The following is a 17,750-nucleotide window of genomic DNA, read 5'->3' on the forward strand; positions in this document are numbered from 1 at the left end:
GCTGCACTCCAATGCATGAGGAAGACTTCTTTCTACCAGTGTGCATGTCTGCTAGATGTTTTGTGACATCGTTTGCTGATTGGCTCCGTTAACAAAGAAGATAGCGGCACCCATCAAGGGTAGGATAATGTCTTATGTTCATTGAGACTCCAGTTTAGCTGCATGACAAGTCCCTCCTGGGCTCTATTGTTACAGGAGAGCTTGGCACCAAAGGCTATTCATATGATTATAGTTAAACCAAATCTGAAGCAGGTTTCTTTAGGTCTGGATGTGAAAGGAAATAGTGGCCTGTAAGGATTTTCTCTAGCACTTTAAGCCACCACGGTCAGTCAAAGCTACTTCAGTGTGTGTCAGTAGAGACATGAGACCATGATGACCTAGATTGAGGTATCTGAATATGTCTTATTCACCATAGATCATAGATCAGATCATGTTGTGTAAACAGATCTTCCTTGACATGTCCATGGTCCTTAATGCTGCACCACTAGTATATATCTCTATTTAGGTACAGTAATTGTTCAAACCATAATTTGCGTAGTCTGAAGTCTCCAGTAGGAATGTATTCAGTTCTGCTCACCTTTCCATCTGACCCTGCTTTAGCTTTGATGAGGTATAAAAAGCTCCTGTGCTAGTGACACTTCCGCAGGTGATAAGGTTAGGAAAGGTGTTTACTAGTCACATATGTATAAATGTGGCACTTTAGAGTGCACAGAAACGTGTTCAATCCAATTGATTAGGTTGAGGCTTCGCTTTTGACATGAATGTGCCAAAAGGATGCTTAGGTGGCAAAACCCTTTCTTCGAGGGCGTGCCCACAGACTTCAGCCTCTGCTGCCAGAGTGGAAACACCTGTTCCTAGACCAGTAAGTTGTAGAGGTTGTTCCTTATCTTTTAGGGCAGAACCCAGAGGCAGCTCCTCCCCTAAGGCGGAGGAGTGGCACCCCACTGGTTTGACCAGTGCAGAACAAGAAAAATAAAATTATAATAACGCAAAGTTATTATCATTTTATTTTTCATTGGGAGCCAGGTTAGGGTGGGCTGGGCTCGCTGTGTCACAGGGAGGAGGTGTACGTGCACCATAAGTGTGCATGACCATTTGGCCAGACATGTTGAGAAGGCCAAACAAACATGCGCACTAAGCATTTCTCGACCCGGCTGCACTGCACAGCTGCGAAGAGAACATGCACAGGCTCCCATTCCCTGTCAGAGCGCTGAACCAGGCTGCTCAGACCAATCACAACGCTGCTGTCATGCTGTCAACATTGTGACTGGCTTAGGGGAGTCTGGGAGCATGTGTGCTTCTGGCAGCCAGGAAGAGGACGAGGATGGAGGAGAGAAAGAACCTGGCTACCGACATAAAAGGTAAGTGTTATTTTTTTATTTTACTTTGTTTTTAAGCCACCCCCCCCCATTCTGTAGCAACCGCCACTGGCAGAACCTGTTAGGTGAATGTGAAAGTGCCCACTTGAGGATTTTTGAGGCTACAGGAAAGATATTTTGCTCCCCTTTGAGAAAAAAGGTATATTACCAATTTTCAGTTAATTCAAGCCATTGGGATGCCAAGCAATAATTCATTCAATGTTAACATTTCATAAATTAGGGAACTCAAAACAGCCATAAGAACAAGCTGTCCTGCATCTGCCAGTCCAATGGTACCCCCAAAAAAAGCATAATAAAGCATTGATAAATTAAACTTTGCACTTGAATTTAGAAGAAAAAGATGTAATTGTGTAAAACAACAAAGGGAGAGATTAAAGAGTAAGGGATATGTGAGAAATAGATAGAAATGTACATAGCATTGAGGTAAGGATACCGAGAGACAGAGTAAGCTGCAGATCTAAGCAGAAAGAGTGAGCAAGCTTAAGGCAGAGAAAGTGAAATAAGAGAGAGTCTTCTGATAATCCCAATCACTTTCCTGGGGACCCCTTGAAAGGTGGATTTTGAACCCTGGGCAATTGCACACTTTTCCCATAACTAAAACGTAGCTGGATTGGTAGCAGTGAAGACTGGAGCCTAATCCCTGCCATTGTGGACAAAGAGTTCTGGGTTAGTTAGCAAGGAAGTCTAGAAGAGAATATCATCAGTGGTGCACTGATAAAAATGGCACTGGCTCGCAGATCATCCCTAGACCTGGAAGAATCAAAGGAAGGAAAATCCTTCCTGGCCTTACTTTGAAGAAGCCTGAGGTCTCATCTGCTTTCTTTCTGCATCCAGGGACTAAATTACCTCTTCAAAAGTCAATCCGCTTGTCTGCTGTATTGTCTCAAGGCTGAGAAAGATGTCACCCTATCCAGACGACAATGCAAATCAGCTGTCCTATCCAGTTAGAAGTGGAGTGCACTGGACCATGTGGGGTCCCTGGCTAAGGATAGATGCCTGAAACATAGGACCCTCTTCCCTAAATCCTGTGGGAAACACTCAAAGTGTATTTTTCAGCATCTTGAAAAAGTGTGACATCATCAGGATTTTTGGCCTCGAAAGAACTTGGATAACGCACAAACTCTCCCTGGGAATGTGCATCTTCTCTAGTAAAGGATTACAGGACTGATGTGGTTAAATATTTTTCCATTGATATTCCACTGAAAGTCTACTGCACGACTTCCTAAAACCATCAAGCTTTTTTTGGCTATACCATCCTTTGTCCTGCTGGAGATTTCTGCAATCTAAAGAACAGACTAAGGGCCTGATTTAGAGTTTGGCAGAGTAGTTACTTCATCACAATGGTGCTAGATATCCCATTAACCAAAATATAAATCCCATAGGACATAATGGGATTTATATTTCAGTTGTCGAGCTATCCGTCCCCCTTCTGACAGAGTAACCCCTGTGCCAAACTTTAAACCAGGCCCTAAGTCCAAATGCATGTCTTGGCACCAGGGAAAGAACACAAATTAATCCCAATGACAACACGACCTACGAAAATCCAGCTGAGTCCCACTGTGAGCTTTAGCAAAAGGCTTCCATGAGCATATGTATTTAGCATATTAAACTTTGAGGGGCACTTACCCTTCAGGAGTCATGTGACTTCCTTAAATATATAAGGTCTGAAGGTAAAACCTTGGACCACCGTGTCCCTCCAGGCTTACCCAATTCCTACTCAATCTTGTTTGACATGAAATCACGCCTAGTTCTCAGTCAACCACGAACATTGACTTTTTAGTGGCAGTGTTTTGTTTCTTGGCCCTCTTCACCTTAAACGTTTATAAATTACTATCTCCAGATCCTTCCCTACAATTTTAACATTTTGCTTGTTACAATATTTCTTGATTTTTCTAAATCAGCCTGGGAGTTTGTTTAATTTTCTTGACATTAATGTTGGTCAGTGCCGTTTGAACTTATACATTTCTGTGGGGAAAAGCCAACTGCTTTTGCAATAGCAACTACAGGGCAATCAGGGTGTTCTCAGTGAACTCTGTTGTAACCTAACAAGATTGAGCCTTATTAAGTTCTCGCACCTGGTACCAATGCAATTTTGCAACAACATTTGACTCTGCATTTGGATCAGATGACTGATTCAAAATGTTGTTATTCTATACGTCTGTCAGATCTGTCATTAATTGCAAGAGGCAAAGAATCTCCTAGTAGTGCTTGAAATGTGTTGTTTTAAAGTGAATCACTCACTCAGCAGTATATCACCAACATGTTGAGAGAGCTGAACTCTTATGATGAGATAATGCGACCTCTTCGCACGTTTATGAACCATATCATTAGGGTGAATTGAGCCATCTTTCACCAACCGTAATGAGAGATTAGTTAGCTACAGCTGTCATGGTCGAAATACATTCTTGGCATGATCTGGTCTTCTGCAAAACCTTAATACAGACTACTATTTAGTGTTGTAGCCATGGTATTCTGAAAATCCGCCACTTGCATCCTCACTCTGTCTACTAAGAACCTCACCCTTTACATAGTTTTCTAAATTCCTATACTGTCAGGTGACTGGGCACCCAAAACTTGCTGGGGCACTCGTGGTTTTTCATCATTTATCCTGGAAGATTTCAGTAAATTTAGCACATATCCCATTTATCAGATGGGTTAACTGAAAACATAGGGAGTTATATGTTCATATGTTACAATGAAGGAATATTTAGAAACTCCTATAGAAAGCAGTTTATTTAAAACAGATAATACTATGTGCTAAAGGTATTTTAACAACCCCATAGTGCCTCACTATGTGTAATTTATATGTTTTCTAAATTTAGCGCTGGAAATTGATTCACAGTGTGTCCCTTGCCGGGTTTTTCGTTTTGGAAATCAGGTCTCCCTGCGTTGTTTTGAACGATCCATCAGTCCTGTGTTTACTGCCCTCATTCATTGTTGTGCTGACGGAGGCGCTGAAAGCCGCGCGCTTCGTGCCAGTTTCAGTTCTGGTTATTTGTGCTCATGCACCGGTGACTTTCGTAAACACGACCGTTATCAATTTAACTGGATAACGCAAGCGTAATTATAATTTGAGCTGCCTCATTAACCGGTGTCAGTTTCAGGATGCTGCTCATATTAATGAGAAGCAACGGCACAGTATTGATTGCGTCACTGTGCCGATTTGTGCGGCGCAGTGTTACAACATTGTGCAGTAGCCTGAAAATGCTGGCCCTAAGCACATTTCGCTAAATTATTCCCCCACTGAACGCTTGGTCGGTAGCTTGCTTTCAGCCTGCAAAGAGAGATGCATTTTTAGTTGTTCATAGCAGGTGCTTAGCAATGCTCTGCTGAGGTTCAGCCACCAATGAAAATTAACAACATGGCGGTGCTGTTTTCCCAGGAGTGCTTCAGCGTTACACATAAACAAGTGATTTAGTCCACAAGTGATTCATTTGGGTCGTGGGAGCGGGTAGTGGGCGGTGGCAATCGGTTTTGGCGACATGGGCTTGTATTACCGAAGTGCCCAGGGAAGTGGGATGGGCCTTTGTGCCTGCTTTGGTATTACGGGAGCCGAAGACTCTTGTGCAGCCCCTTCAGTAATACAGATGGCGCTGGTGCACATATAGCACCAGCATTGAGAGAGGGTGTTCTCTCATTTGCTTGGGGGGCGTGGTTCCATGCAAATGACAGAATTTCTTTGCCTCTGTGCCCACGTCATATTACCGAAGCAGGGCAGAGGCAAAGATGCCTTTAGGAGGCACAATGAAAGTGCACCACAAAAAAGGTGGCACAATTTCAGTGTGCCTACTGAAGGCAGCCATCTGGAGAGGAAAAATGGGGTGGACCCCACCCACCCCCCGACTCCTCCCTGCAGGCAGGAGCAGTCACTCGCTGCACCCACCTGCAAGGGGATCTCTCTCCCCCCTTGGAAGTGCAGGCAGGTGTCGCCTGCACTGTGAAACATGGAGCGGCTTTTAAATAAACAGCTGCTGCGTATTTCTCTTGAGCGGGCAGCGCAAGTTTGTTGCTGCTTTGAGGGCACACATGCTTCATAATAGGGCGCACTTTCCCGTTTGCACCTGGCACACCTGCTTTAAGATGCGCCATGGCACAAACAGGAAAAGCGAGCCCAATCTATAGTAGGGCTCCGGAACTTTTCTTCTTTATCAGACGTTAAGTCAGCGCAATAGAGAGAAAGGAAGAAAAGGGAGAAAGAAAAAGAGAGAGAAAGGAAGAAAGCATGAAGACAGAGGTAAAACGAGGAAAAATAATCTGTAAAAGTGGGTTAAAGACATAGAGTATATCTGATGGGTAAACATGCTTGAGGTGAACTCAAGGCTCTGCAGCCTTGCTATTCAGCAACACAGCATTTGGCTGCTCCAACGTTGGACGGGGGAAAATGTTGAGCCAATGAACTTATCAGTTACAAATCGAGCATAGTCTCCACTTTTATGTTTCAATGTATAGAAAAGACCCCAACGTTAAAGGAGGTGATACAGAAGCAACAAAATCTTCCTCCAGCAGAGTTGTGTGAAATTAAGAAGCTTTGCACTTCCTGATGTTGCATAGTTTATGTCTTTACATAATACTGTCCACAGCAAAGCTTCCTGATGAATATTGTTTTTGCAGAAACATGTGCCTCCTAAATATAGGAATTTGCAAGGCTTCATTCACATTAAACCCTACATGTAGTAGATTCCTGAGCATCTTTTATTTTTAATTGAAAATCCCTTAACTTATTGATGTTCATGAATTTGGCAAGCCTTTAAAAAATGTCAGAGTGTACAGTTAAATAAAGTTTCACAGTTTCACCCCATCCCACTGAAAGGTAGGATATTTTCAGAGGCACTTGAGTGAGCAATTACTTTAATTGTGCTTTTTTCAAAACAGAAATATGCTGCTCTCTCTAAGGTCGAATGCCATTTAAATACTTTTTGAATCATTGAACATGACATTTGATTAAAAAAAAAGTTCTATTGGTTTTATCCAAAAATGGACCTTATTTCCGTAGGGCAAAGACTGAGGAACTATTCTAATATAGACACTAGAAAAATAATATTGATACCTGGCACACTTTGTGCATAGAAATCAACGAGAGGAGCTGCAACATCCATGCCCTCCAGGAGACCCTTATGCGATACTAAAGCTATATATGAACATGAAGGCTGTCTGCTGACGACTTGAGGGTTATACTGATTCAAAAGATTACCATGTCTTAAAGTTTGTTTTTTAGAGGATATGTAATTTTAAACTACCCTTAGACCTGCGGATAGGGGTCTCTAGAGTGAGGTCTGAAAAGAGCCTGAATAATTATCTGGTTTTATGTAAGTGATGAACTTTTAATGGGTGTTCGCTTGGAACCAGAGGGTGATGGGAATACAAGATACAAAATGTTCAGTCAAGAAAAGGTTGACCTTAGTGAGTGACTGTCCCTTTCCAATGAGAAAAAAATCAGTAAAAAAACTTAAGAAAGCAATATTTGGGTGTCAAACGGGTCTGCATTGGAGGTTGACTACAGACTGCACTGTCTTGTTTCTGTTCTACTAGCTCGAGAATTTGGGCAACTGGATACATCAATATTATGTGAGATCTCTTTGCCAAGGGGAAAGTGAGCACTGAAATCACTTTGTTGCAATGGCACGTTTTTATTGAACAGCATCTGCATGAGATGATTTTTGGTCAGCTTCATGTTAACAAAATGGATACTTGACAAATGATATCCCTAGTTCTAGACTAAGTAGACAATACTGATATGTACCAATTCTTAGATTTTGTTTAGATTACAGCGAACTATCATTGATGATGCTTGTATGGTTCATCAATAAATGACATTTCCAAAAAGAAACCTTTCAATTCAAATTCGGTAGGCAGTGATTTGTAAAAAATCAATAATGCTTGTAGGCCATCGAGCCACTGGCGTAATGAAACTTGAGGGGGGGGGAGCCCGTGCCAAGTACCTTGAAGGGCCCCCTCCAATCTGGACCCAGTCAAGGGCAAGCCACCCATGCATAGTGTACTGTGCCGATGGGGCCCCCCGAGCTCACAGCCCACCCCACACCACAGGGGGTGTGGGGGCCCTTGTTACGCCAGTGCATTGAGCCTGTTTTTTCTTTTAAAAAGCCAGCACATGTCAAAAGGTACTGAATAAACATCTGGAGGAAAACAATACATTTTTTTTTTTTTTTACTACACTTTGATTCCTGAGATCAAATCAGGACTGGATCTCGGGAACTCAGCACTAGAGCCCAGAACCACACTCTTAGAACTAACCTTTCTCTTAGGTTTCCAAGCCTATTGCTCAGTTCACAGGCTGAGTGGTGGACCACTCTGCTCATTTATAATTGGAAGTCCACTGGAGGCTTTTGAAAGTATTCCACTAAGAAGGTATATTGTGCAGGTAGAACGGCCAACACACCAGTCTGGTAGTGTACAGAACAGTGGGCTGTCTCCACTGGCTCAAAGGTGACGGTCTTCAGGTCTTAAGAAGCTCTGGGCATGCATATTAAGGCAGGGTGAGCTCCAAAGGTACCAGAAGCCTCATAAGAGATTATTCAAAGGTGACCCTGAGTTGACATCAGTGTGTGAAATGTAGGTAATGAGAATAATTCCAAGCAAGGACAACTTATCGTTTCATCCATTTGAGGATGATACTTCAAAAGGGCTAGACTGGCCAGTAATATACATTTAAACACATTTTAAAGAAGGGAATTACTGAATCATTACAACTTAAGATACCTATGTTTTGCTTCTGTGGCACCACATATCTGGAATGCAGCTGCCTCTTTTATATTTCCTGCATCTTCCCAGGCTGTCTTAAATGTCGATTTTAAATTCAACTAACTTTAGTAGCTTTTCTTTATGCATCCAATTTTCTACTGATTAGGCAGTTATCTGCCGTACAGTCCAATGATTTGCAACTATTTTGTCATTCTGTCCACGAGAATTGAGAAATTAGAAAGACCATTAACATTGATTTCATGTTTCACTGTATTACAATTTGTATTAGTATTCTCATGTCAATGTCCAATACGCTTATTATTTTTCAAGAAAATAAGAGGTTATCTGGAAGCACCTTACTGTGTTCTTGTTTCAAGGATTGAGCCACTCATATATCTGACTTTCATTAGGGTCAAAAGAAGAAATCAATTAGTAAAGAAGCATTTGTGGAGGGAATTCTGGCATCATGGTGTGTGCTTGACACCTCCAGATAAAAGGTTTGCATAATATAGGTCAGAATATCATACATCAAATGAAAATAACAGGCCCATTGTTTGTTTCTGTGGAACTTTGCATGATAGCAGAAAATCTATAGATATAAAGAATTAAGTATTGCTATTGGACTTCTTGCACAAAGAATAGATTCACACCTCTGGAAGAAAAGAGCAAATCCGAGACACAGATTATCCGGCCTGGGAGATGTGTGTTCAATGGCTTACAGTATCAGATGAGGCAGTGTCTCACATGCCAAGTATTCCAGCCCCGGCCTCCCTCTTTCAAGACTAGCAATGTTACGTCCTAGCCAGAACTGAGGCGGAGGGCAAAGCAGGGCTTGACAGGTTGCAAGACCCCATGGTCCTGATAAGGTCGTTGATGGGGACTGGAAATTGTGTTTCAGCGCTCTGGAAGTCTTTAATGTCAATCAAGTTTTTGTCGAAAGCTGCATTGAGGAAGCTGCAGAATGGAGTCGAGGTGGTCTCAGCATAGACAGACTCCAGCATCAACTGGAGAATGTAGCAGGAGCTATTGCCAAGACCAGCCCACTGTCAGTTCCTCCATTGTCAGATCGGCTTGGCAGGTTGATCCCAGTGTTCCTTCAGTTCTCCAGGCTTAAAATCTTGAGAAATCTTCCAAGCCCCATCTTTCAGGGTTAGACAGGAGTACACTCTGACACTTACCTAGGGGCCCCTGGCACTTTCCTAGGGGCCCCAGGCACCCTAGGAGCTTAGAGACAACACTTAGAGGTCACGACTCACTCCAAGAGAAGTCACCAATAGGGTCCAGGCCAGGTCTAGTTGAAACTGGTCAGATGGGCTTTTCAGGAAAGTGGGCTTCTTGCAGCTTTTGTGTCCTGTAGCTTAACAGCTGGTCAGGGAACTGATCCCTGGAGTCCACTTCTTGGTCTTGAGTATAAATTGGAGCAGGTGCAGTCCTTAGGGTTCGTCTCACAGGACACAACAGCTGCAATCCTTTTTCTGTCTTCCACAGGTCTAGAGGTATTGTGAAGCGGCTGTTGGTGGGAGTAATTTGTGGCCACTTCCTAACCATTGGAAAAACCATGAACCCTGTCCTATAGGATTTCAATTCTTATTTCAGGGGTTACATAAGTATTAAAATTAAAAGCTTAGGCCTGGAAAAAGTTTATTTTGCCAGGTTGGACTGGAAACATGCTCTAAATTTTCACTTTAGTGGTGACACAATATGTGCAGCAATCCACAAGTGACATTTAACTTACAGTCCCTGTAAACACCTTTGTACCACATATTAGGGACTTATAGGTAAGAAAAATATGTCAATCAGATGTATAGTCAATTTCGACCATCAGCATTAGTCCAGAAAAATTGAGATACTCATACAAAAAGAAGCATTGCCTTCCAACTGCAATAAAAAATACAAAAAATCTAAAATATATATGTTTACATTGCCCCACTAAGCCAGCGCACCTCCTTTTTCTTTTTTCAGAAGTAAATGGATCATGACCTCTTAGAAGGATTTGTTTTTGTTATGAGCAAACGTAGCGCATGAGGAGCAAGCAGAAACACTAGTTGTATGTCTTTTAACTCACCAGCTCAGTGAGGGAAAATAGACAAAAGGATGAGCAGTGATTTACAGTGTCTCAAGGGAGGAGGTGATTCATGGATGTGTGACAGAAAGCTCAAGATCAAACTCGAGATTTTAGTTTGTAAGGTGGCATAAACCAGAAGAATATCAGGGCATGCCATCTGAACACGTGACAGCTATTAGGGTTTGCTGATTTCCTCTTAGGTGGCAGGTGTGAATTTCCCTCCTGGTGGATTTCTGTATCTCGCCCTAAATCTGATGGCACTGGGGGACCTCTAACAACACTGCCACAGGGCATGGCAGTCAAACAGTAGGCTGCAGATGGAAAGATGGATTGGGAGCTCCTGCACTATGGCAGATGAGATGTCAGGGCATGCAAAGAATGAAGGGAATGATGGCAGAGGAGCATTGTCCCACTAATTAAAATGCCCCAGATAAAAAATAAAATGGTAATAGACATTATAACCATTTTATTTTTCATTAACTAGGCAAACTCCCATCCTGAGCCAAGTGACAGGACAGGGTAGGACCTGCTGAGTCACGTAGCAACAGCAGGGAGGAGTGGTGGGCTCATGTCTCTTTGGCCGACTGTCTTGTGACAGACAGCCAGACGTGCACTTTAACCCCGTCTCCGCCGTGGATGTAATGGTTACATCCGTGGCTGCGATGCTCAGGTGCCACGGACGTAAACATTATGTCCAGGTACCGGCCCTCGGGGGAAGCGCTAGCGCTCCCCGAGGGCTCCCCCAGGTAAATCGATTCCCCTTCCACCCCGACCCTCCCAACCCCCCAATCTCTCCAGTGACGTCTGATGACATCAGCACGCAATTGCGTGCTGACCTCATCAGAGGTCACCTCCCATCGCGCTGGAAGAGAAATGCTCAGCATTTCTCTTCCGCTTGGGAGGAGGGGGCGGCAGACCCATGAAAGGAAAGGAAAGGAAAGGCCTTTCCTTTCCTTTCATGTCTCTGCAAGCATTTCTCCTACCAGATCGCGATGTATAATATAACATAATTAGGCCGATCTGCCCCCATGGGGGTGCAGAAACCACTAGACACCAGGGAATTTGTATTTTTTTACACTTACGCATAAGGGGAGCGGCCCCTTGGGCAAGGGCCGCTCCCCGGTGGGGAGATGGGGGGGATATTTTTAGACTAGAAAACCCCTAGTCACCAGGGATCATTTTTTTTTCCTTTTTATATATGGGGAGCAACCCCTGAGACAAGGATCGCTCCCTTGCGGGGGGGGGGCAAATTATTTTTAGGCCTTTTCTGCCCCCCCCCTGGAGGCAGATTCCCCGGGGGGGCAGAAACCTCTAGACACCAGGGATATATATATATTTTTTTTATTTACTTTATGTTTTCATGTATGGGACTGACCCCTTAGGAAAGGGTTGCTCCCCTGGGGGCAAATTGTATTTAGGCCATCAGCCTATTTCTGTTAGGCCAATCCTCCCCCAAGGGGGGGCAGAAACCACTAGACACCAGGGATTGGTGTGTGTATGTGTGCGTTTTGTTTGGGGGGGCAGCCCCTTGGGCAAGGGTCGCTCCCCATGGGGGCACATTACTGTTGGCCATATCTGTCCCCTTTGGGGGCAGATCGGCCTATTTTTGGAAGGCCCATCTGGAAAGCCCACCAGAGACCAGGGAAGATTTTTTTTCAAAATAAGAGGGTGGGTGTATGGCCATACCCCCACACCTAATAAATAGGGCCGAAGTTGTTCTGCCCACAAGTGGGCAGATTGGGCAATTACCCCCGATCTACATCCCAGGGCTGGGGGGCAAAAAATCTACTAAATGCCAGGGAATTAAAAAAAAAAAAAACAGTGGGGTGGTGGCTACCAACCAGTATGGGCCTGGTTATGCCCCCACCCCAACTGAAAGGGGTAACAGTCTTTCAGCTCTTCCCCCGCACACTTAAACATCTTATCCCACAGCAAGCAAGAGGACAATTGATTACTTTGGGTTTTGGTTTTACATTTGGGCCATGAGAGCTCGGCTAACTCTCAAAATCGTCTCACTTGGAATGGTGAGGGCTGCACTTTTTTGACTTTGGCACACTGCCATGGAGAAAAATCCACATGACCTAGACACATCTGAAAACTAAACATCTGGTTGTTTCCAGGGTGGTGTGCTTAACATGCACCCCGCACCATTTTCTTACCCACAATGCCCTGCAAACCTCCAACTTTGCTGGAAATCACACATTTTTCCCACTTTTTTGTGATGGAACCTTCCGGAATCTGCAGGAATCCACAAAATTCCTACCACCCAACATTGTCTCATCTATACCGATAAAAATTCTGCTGCACTTGTCAGCCTAAAAATGTTTTTTTTCAAACTGCCCTTTTGGACCCGCTTTGGTTCCCCCTCAATTTCAACATGTTTTTGGCTCTTCACTGTCACAGACACTTGGCCCACGCACACAAGTGAGGTATCATTTTTACTGGGAGACTGAGGGGAACGTTGGGTGGTAGGAAATGTGTCCTGGTGCGGTGATCCCACACAGAAATGTTGGAAAAATTTGATTTATTTAGCAAAATTTGAGGTTTGCTGAGGATTCTGGGTAAGAAAACATGGGGGATCCACGCGAGTCACACCTCCCTGGACTCCCTTAGGTGTCTAGTTTTCAGAAATGTCTGGGTTTGGTAGGTTTCCCTAGATGGCTGCTGAGCCCAGGACCAAAAACGCAGGTGTCCCCACCGCTAAAACAGGTAGTTTTGTATTTGATCATTTTGATGTGTCCACGTTGTGTTTTGGGGCCTTTCCTGTCTCAGGCGCTAGGCCTACCCACACAAGTGAGGTACCATTTTTATTGAGAGACTTGGGGGAACGCTGGGTGGAAGGAAATTTGTGGCTCCTCTCAGATTCCAGAACTTTCTGTCACCGAAATGAGAGGAAAAAGTGTTTTTTTGGCCACATTTTGAGGTTTGCAAGGATTCTGGGTAACAGAACATGGTGAGAGCTCCACAAGTCACCCCATCTTGGATTCCTCTAGGTGTCTAGTTTTCGAAAATGTGCATGCGTGGTAGATTTCCCTAGGTTCCGGCTGAGCTAGTGGCCAAAATCCACAGCTAGGCACTTTGCCAATAAACAGCTCTGTTTTCTTTGGGAAAATGTGATGCGTCCACGTTGTGTTTTGGGGCATGTCCTGTTGCGGGCGCTAGGCCTACCCACACAAGAGAGGTACTATTTTTATCAGGGGACTTGGGGGAACGCTGTGCGGAAGGAAATTTGTGGCTCCTCTCAGATTCCAGAACTTTCTGTTACCGAAATGTGATGAACAAGTGTTTTTTTGGCCAAATTTTGAGGTTTGCAAAGGATTCTGGGTAACAGAAACTATGAGAGCCCCACAAGTCACCCCATCTTGGATTCCCCTATGTGTCTAGTTTTCAAAAATGCACATGTTTGGTATGTTTCCCTAGGTGCGGCTGAGCTAGAGGCCAAAATCTACAGCTAGGCACTTTGCAAAAAACATGTCAGATTTCAACGTAAAAATGTGATGTATCCATGTTGCGTTTCCTGTCACGAGGATTAGGCCTACCCACGCAAGTGAGGTACCATTTTTATCGGGAGACTTTGGGAAACACAGAATAGCAAAACAAGTGTTATTGTCCCTTGTCTTTCTCTACATTTTTCCCTTCCAAATGTAAGACAGTGTGTAAAAAAGACATCTATTTGAGAAATACCCTGTAATTCACATGCTAGTATGGGCACCCCGGAATTCAGAGATGTGCGAATAACCACTGCTTCTCAACACCTTATCTTGTGCCCATTTTTGAAATACAAAGGTTTTCTTGATACCTATTTTTCACTCTTTATATTTCAGCAGAATTACTGTATACCCGCTATAGAATGAAAACCCATTGCAAGGTGCTGCTCATTTATTGGCTCTGGGTACCTAGGGTTCTTGATGAACCTACAAGCCTTATATATGCCCGCAACCAGACGAGTCCAGCAGATGTAACGGTATATTGCTTTAAAAAATGTGACATCGCAGGAAAAAGTTGCAGAGTAAAACGTGAAGAAAAATGGCTGTTTTTTTCACCTCAATTTTAATATTTTTGTATTTCAGCTCTTATTTTCTGTAAGAAACCCTTATAGGATCTACACACATTAACCCTTGCTGAATTCAGAATTGTGTCTACTTTTCAGAAATGTTTAGCTTTTTGGGATCTAGCATTGGTTTCACACCCATTTCTGTCACTAACTGGAAGGAGGCTAAAAGCACAAAAAATAGTAAAAATTGAGTATGTCCCAGTAAAAGGCCACAATTGTGTTGAAAATGGGGTTTTATTATTCAAGTCTGCCTGTTCCTGGAAGCTGGGAAGATGGGGATTTTAGCACCGCAAACCCTTTGTTGATGCCATTTTCAGGGAAAAACCACAAGCCGCCTTCTGCAGCCTTTTTTCCAATTTTTTGAAAAAAACGAAATGTTTGCTGTATTTTGCCTAATTTCTTGGTCTCCTCCAGGGAAACCCACAAAGTCTGAGTACCTCTAGAATTCAGGGGATGTTGGAAAAAAAGGACTCAAATTTGGCGTGGGTAGCTTATGTGGACAAAACGTTATGGGGGCCTAAGCGCAAACTGCCCCAAACAGCCAAAAAAAGACTTGGCACCTGAGGGGGAAAAAGCCTGGCAGCGAAGGGGTTAAACCTCTCAACCCAGTTGTCTTGGACAGCTGGGTTGAGAGCAAGCACAGGCCCCAGTGCCCTTTGGAGCACTGAGGAAGCTTGCTTCCTCCAATCCTGGTGCTGCTCAGTGCCAGGATTGGTTAGTGGAGTTGGCTGTGCCCAGGCGGAAGAAGAGAACACCGGGACCAGAGCAAGGATGTGCAGCAAGGTAAGTTACTTTTCTTTTTTTAAATGTATTTTATATGTTTTATATTTTGTATGTATGCCCTTCATCCCTGACATGTATTATGTAAGAGTTTTAAAGTTAAAGATTTTAACTTTAAAATGATAGTGTAATGCGTGTCGGCATGAAAGTAGTTAACATAATTTGCCTGCCCCACCGCTCTCCAAACCTGGAAGACGCCACTGGAAGGGATGACATCCCATGCACCTAGAAAGGTGATTACTGTTGCTAGATTAACAGAGGAGAGGTTGTAAGAGCCTCTTCAGTTTGAAAGAGCTGACTGTTTACCTGCATGAAAATAATAGAGGGCTTGGCTCTCGCGGTAGGCAGACAGGAGATATGTGAAAGAGAAAAGGGGACAATGCAGGAGGAGAGAGTGTGCCAGCCCCTGGAGAAACACACATGAGAGCATGATAGAAATTTGAGGATCGAAGGGTATGCAGGGACATCCCTTACCGGGAAGAGGGAACGTGGGTTTCAATGCCTAAGGGAGAAAAGTGGGTATGGACCATTGCAGGTGGGAGCTGTATAACTAGGGGAAGGCAAAGCTTTATCGTCTTCCCTGAATTTACAGGAAATGGGGATCTTTTCCCAACATCTCCTGGAGGAAGTTAAGCATCCCCATGGCCGTTAACAAGGAGGATCTCCTTCTACAGGATATGCAGAGTGTGACATCCTATGGCAAGAAATCTGGTCACTGACTGAGCGGCAGCCCAGAGAAGAGATTCTAGTTCAAACATGAGGAGTGGTTCATGCGGACTACCACTGCAGGGCAGTGGGGGAGAATTATTATACCTAGTGCAGCGTTCCAAGTGTAGCATGCAGGCACCATGTCCCAATATGCCTCCAATAGATCAGAGTGTTAATGCAACTACTGCAGATTTCTATGCATGACTTAAGTGAGTGAACGGGAAGCAGTGACCTCAATGAGGTATCCCACCACTATGGATACTGCTGCAACAAAACAACTCAGCAATACTCAGAGTCAGACTTTTTCCACACTTTGCACCAGTGGAAAGTCACCAAAAATAATTTGAACAGATGCAAAGTGTTGATTTTTAATTGACATTCCAGTACAAAGTTTTTTGTTGTAAAGTTGGCTAAAAATAAAGGAGGGTGTCCCACGGATGGTACAAGGGCATTCCTACACTGCCTCCAGGGGGTTTTGACACAAAGTACTAAAATTAGGAGATAGTGCTTTGTGCAAAAAATACTCCTCCACTAGGGAAGCACAAAGTAGGAGAAAAGTTTATTTTCTCCAAATGTTTCCCAATTTGCATGTGTGCTGGACTGTACGGCATGCGTACAAAGTGGGAAAATATTGATGGTCTTAGCACAGTGATTTGCACTGAAAGTTTAGCCTCCCAGTACAAAAGCAATGCTAGGCTCATGCACACAGCTTTGCACTATGGTGCAAGTGTGTGTTCATGAAGTAAGGCGGGAAGAAAGTGCACCAGAGCTGGGAAAGGGAGCGGGTGCTATCTCTTTATAAAACGCAGCCCTGATCCCTAAGAGAGAGAAAGTCAGCCATCTAAAGGCTGTGTCTTAGACAAGGTCGGACTGGCCCTACCAGGCGTTTGGTGTTTCCCTTGGAGGCTGCAAGGGTGTGGGAGGGGCACATTTGTTGCTGAGGGGAAGGGTTTTGTTGCAGAGCAGCAGTTTTAAAAGCACTGTTGAGTTCCTTGGATATCTAACAGTTTACAGACAACAATAAAAGTGCCAAGATAACTCTGGTGATTAATGGACCTGCTGTAGAGAGAGTGGGTTTGTCTAGTGGCAGATTTGACTCATCCAAGGTAGCAGGGAGGCTTAAAATGCCTGCTTCAAAAACGTGTACTATGCAGATCGCAGAGAAGTATTTTATGTGCATAGTTCAGTGGGATGCTGTTTTTGTCACAGAGCTCCTTTTGTTACAGTGCACTTCATAAGTTACAATCTTAACCTGGGACAGTGAGCTATGAACTGCCATTAAAGAAAAGCAAGAAAACTTCATGGTACAGGTAAGAAAGTTATATTTTTTCCCAGTCTTTGATTATCATAATTATGCTAAAAAGGGTTTGTTTGTATAGAAATTAATTATTAGTAGAGTCAACCCTAACCACTGTGTAACATTCTTATTCATGAGTTTATGTTTACCCAGACAAAGCGCTCTTAAAAACATGCCTACCAGTATGGATGACGTGAATCCTTCACCTGTAGTCCCCTTTGTCTTCTGTAACATTTTCTATGCACTGATTTACACACGTATGATTCATAATCTCTGTATGTGTGTGTGTGATGTAAAGTGCTCCAACACCCTACGCTGGTAAGAAAGGAGCTATAAAACAAATGAAATACGTGGAGAGATGAGAGGCACTGTTAGAGTGAGATGGTGAGGAAATTACTGAAGGGCCACAATAAAGATTGCTGTATCCCGGTGCACAGTAAAGTCATCATTTACTATGCTTTAAAAACGAATAGACTTCAATATATAATACAAATGTGTTGTAGAATGCACCGTTCTGGCATTGTTTACCCAATTTGTAGGGGGGGTGAACCACCCCAAACCCCATTGTAGTGGTCAGGCCTGCTCGCAGTGCACCCTACGGGGGCCAGTTTGACAACATTTGCCAGTGCTGCTTTGAGTTCGCAGTCCGGCCCTGGTCTTAAGTGACAGACAGCACCAGGTGTGGCAGTCACATCAAGAAGGGCCTATGCTGCTGGGGCTCCCAAGTCCAGGAGGACGAAAAGGTCACCTGTAGCAGTGACTGATTTG

General features: G+C 43.8%; 1 protein-coding gene across 1 annotated transcript in view; it reads right to left on the reverse strand.

The window, feature by feature from the left end:
- COL22A1 (collagen type XXII alpha 1 chain) overlaps positions 1 to 17,750 on the reverse strand; it is a 900,581-nt gene that overhangs the window by 425,232 nt on the left and 457,599 nt on the right. The gene's annotated exons all lie outside the window — the stretch shown is intronic.

The sequence above is a fragment of the Pleurodeles waltl genome, chromosome 2_2 (genome assembly GCF_031143425.1).
Source record: "Pleurodeles waltl isolate 20211129_DDA chromosome 2_2, aPleWal1.hap1.20221129, whole genome shotgun sequence".
In the NCBI taxonomy this organism is placed as follows: Eukaryota; Metazoa; Chordata; class Amphibia; order Caudata; family Salamandridae; genus Pleurodeles; species Pleurodeles waltl.